Consider the following 3809-nt stretch of genomic DNA (forward strand, 5'->3'; position numbering starts at 1 on the left):
TTTAGCTCATTGGTAAACTAAGTGTTTGATAAACATGGTGGCTGTATGCCAGTGAAAATATCTTACATTAAGACAATTCCCTAACTTTGTGTTCTAAAGCCTTTAGCTCATTGGTAAACTAAGTGTTTGGTAAACATGGTGGCTGTATGCCAGTGAAAATATCTTACATTTGGGGTCGAGGCTATCACTGAGTTGGTAGACCGCTCACGTTCCATCCCTATCACTGCACAGAACTTAGGCATGGGGTGCATTCCCAGCACTTGGGAGACTGTGGCCAGAGGGTCTGTGGCCAGAGGGTCTGGCCAGAGGGCCAGACTGTGGCTGTCCTCTGACCTCCGGATGCAAGCTGTGGCGTTTAGGAATACTCCCCCACCCCCAACACACAACGCACAATAAACAAACAAAACTTTAGGTCATCTAGCTATCTTCAGCTACACAGCGAGTTTGAGGCCAGCCTGGGCTAGTTGAGAGTCTATCTCAAAAAACTAAATAACGCGCAGGGCAGTGGTGGTGCACGCCTTTAATCCCAGCACTTAGGAAGCAGAAGCAGGCGGATTTCTGAGTTCGAGGCCAGCCTGGTCTACAGAGTTCCAGGACAGCCAGGACTGCTCAGAGAAACTCTGTTTGTTTGTTTGTTTGTTTGTTTGTTTGAGACTGGGTTTCTCTGTATAGCCCTGGCTGTCCTGAAACTTTCTCTGTAGACCAGGCTGGCCTAGAACTCAGATTTTTTTTTTTTTTGGTTTTTCAAGACAGGGTTTCTCTGTGTAACCTTGGCTGTCCTGGAACTCAGAAATCCACCTGCCTCTGCCTCCCAAGTGCTGGGATTAAAGGTGTGTGCCACCACGCCCGGCTTTTTTTTTTTTTTTTTTTTTAAGGAAGGTTATTGCTACGGAGCCCTGAGCAGCCTGGAGCTGAAAGTTGTAACTCTCCTCCCTCTGCCTCTGGAGTATTGGGAATACAGGCTCACAGCAACATGCTTGGCCAAGTTTTATTTTGTTTTGTTTAGTTTCCTTATTAGTTTTCTTGCCAGGGTTTGACTTTGACGTTTTGGCTAAACCCGTAATCACTACAGAGCCTAGAGACTCTGTGCTCTTTATCCTCTTACTGGAGTATGGGCATGTGCTGCTTTAATGGAATCCCACATAGAGATGTATTTCATCCTCACAGTAACACATGCAGAAATACTGTAGGGGTATTTCAGTGGCCGGGTAAATTGTATAGAAAGGACCCGAGGCTCAGAAAGAAAATCAACTCCTGTTCACTTAGGGGGTGAGGCTAGAAACAAGATGGCTTCCAGCACAGACAAAAGAGAAGCGTGGCTGTGGACCGTGGGGTGCTGCAGGCTCAACTTATTTCTGTCAAATCACCAGTGAAAGAAAGGGTCGGGCTGGAATGTGGCTCAGTGTAGCGAGCTCTTGCATTTCAGAAACCCCAGTCAGGGCTGGGCAACATGGCTCCAAGCCTGAGTTCTCCACGGAGCCCACACGGTGGAAGGAGAGAGTTCACTCCAAAAGCTGTTCTCTGACTCCACAAGCATCCACATCCATCTACATGCAAGATAAGTTAATGTAAAAAGGAAACTTAAAAAAAAAAAAGAAACCCAAATTAGCTTGTTAGACATATAATTGTGGTAATTTCACATATCTTCTTTAAACATGAAATATAATTTATAGCTTTTAAAAACTCACTTTGATCTGAAAATTGCAGGTCATAAAAGATCACCCGAGAACCTCTCTAATCTTCTTCTCCCTTTAAATTAAACAATTACCAGCTCTAATACATATACGCTTACCCCACCTCTCCCAAATAACTAATTTGTTTTTTGTCCCTTTGCTTCCTCCCTGCCTCTCCACTTCTGTTGATAATTAACTCAATGCAAAGGGCAGACAGCTCACGGGAGGGGTTTTCAGCAGGTTCCTACAGTAAGAGAAATGACAGAAAAAGGCAGTCGATGATTTCAAATTTAAGATGAAAGTGAAAGGAAGTCTATTTGATCAGAGAAAGATTGGAAGTGGACAGTTGACAAGGCTCTTTACATAGACTGTTTCTCCTTTAACCTTTGCACTAGTAACATACGTGACCATCAGGTGCATCACACGTGCGTGACACACACGGAACACAGTGCTGTGCTGGCACTTGCCCTACAGTGTTCAACAAAGTTCCACTGTATAACTGAGTATCTCACACCCAGTGGTGGTGCTCCCAGCACTTGGGAGGCAGAGGCAAGCAGATCTCTGAGGCCAGGCTAGTGTACAGAGCAAGTTCCAGGACAGCCAGGGCTACCCTGTCTTAGAAAAAAAAAGGGGGGGGCGCTAAGGAAACACGCCTTGTTTTAGGAACGTCCTAAACAGCTCCTGAAGACAGAACCTCCTTACCCCAGTCGGTGTCCTTACTAATTAGTCAAGATCCCCCCAGACACAGGCCTTCTTAGTTTCACTATTGGCCATTTCCAGGAAAGGCTTGGCTTCAATTATTCTTATCTGAAATTTTAGATGATATTTTTTTCAGAGCTTGCTCAATCTGAAGAGTCAGTTCAGAAAATGGAGCCAATTCCGTCAAGCAGGAGAATTAAACAGACTTACTGAAACATGACTCTTCTCAAGCAAGCTCTCTAATCTTGCCTTTCAGCAAAAATCTGAGAGGCACAGCACAAGACAGTGCTTTAACCAAGGGTAAGAACAGCTAGGATGGTCTGGTAAGGAATCATCAAACCACATAGCCACACCAGCCACGCAAGCCATGACGCCGGGCAACTCCCCAAGATTGATGCTCCATACCTTATTTCTTAGGGGTTAATTACAAATATATTAATATTGATATTTTGTTGTCATTGTACCCCATCGCACTCCCCCCTCCACCTCCCCCCCCAGCCCCCGCCTTTAACCAGATGAATGTTTTGCCTGCATGTATAGCTGTTCACCATGTGCATGCAGTACCTGTGGAGGTCAGAAGAGGGCATCAAATCTCTTGAACTGGAGTTTGTTCGAGATGGTTCTGAGTCACCATGTAGGTGCTAGAAATAGAACCCATGTCCCCTGGAAGAGCAACCGGTGCTCTTAACCTCTGAGCCATCTCTCATCTCGGAGCTTCTTGCTTTGTTTTTATATAACCCATGATAGCCTTGAACTTGCTACGTAGCCAAGGTGACTTAAACTCCTCTCTTTCCTATCCTCCAAGTGCTGGAAGTGCAGGACGGAGCTACACTCAGAATCAATGGTTTAACTAAACTGTAATGTTTATCTCTTAATGTTGATAGATGTGCCTCTCAGTTAGCATGGAAACGTCAACTTTACTGGGTTTTGTTCTTTAAGTCTTTGTGTGTGTGAATGCACATGAGTACATATGTGTGTGCGTAGTATATACAAGCTTATTTGTATGTATGATAGCATGTATGTAGAGGTCAGAGGTCAACTTCAGATGTCTGTCTCCACTGCTTATGCCAAGCTAGATGGCCATCCAGGGACTCTTATCTTTGCCGCTCATCCTGTCACAGGAACATCGAGGTTACAGGCGAGATGCTGAGTGTGGCTTGTTTGGGTTCTGGGAATCCAAACTCAGTTCTCAAGCTTGTGTGATGGGAGCTTTACTTGCTGAACGAGTCTCAAACTCTTCACTTAAAAAACGGATATTGGGCTGGTGAGATGGCTCAGCAGGTAAGAGCACCCGACTGCTCTTCCAGAAGGTCCTGAGTTCAAATCCCAGCAACCACATGGTGGCTCACAACCACCCGTAACGAGATCTGGCGCCCTCTTCTGGAATGTCTGAAGACAGCTACAGTGTACTTAAATATAATAAATAAATCTTTAAAA

At 45.0% G+C, this 3809-nt stretch overlaps 1 protein-coding gene across 3 annotated transcripts in view; it reads right to left on the reverse strand.

Moving 5' to 3' along the window:
* Lima1 (LIM domain and actin binding 1) overlaps nt 1-3809 on the reverse strand; it is a 97102-nt gene that overhangs the window by 81904 nt on the left and 11389 nt on the right. The window lies entirely within an intron of this gene.

The sequence above is a fragment of the Mus pahari genome, chromosome 17 (genome assembly GCF_900095145.1).
Source record: "Mus pahari chromosome 17, PAHARI_EIJ_v1.1, whole genome shotgun sequence".
Classification (NCBI taxonomy): Eukaryota; Metazoa; Chordata; class Mammalia; order Rodentia; family Muridae; genus Mus; species Mus pahari.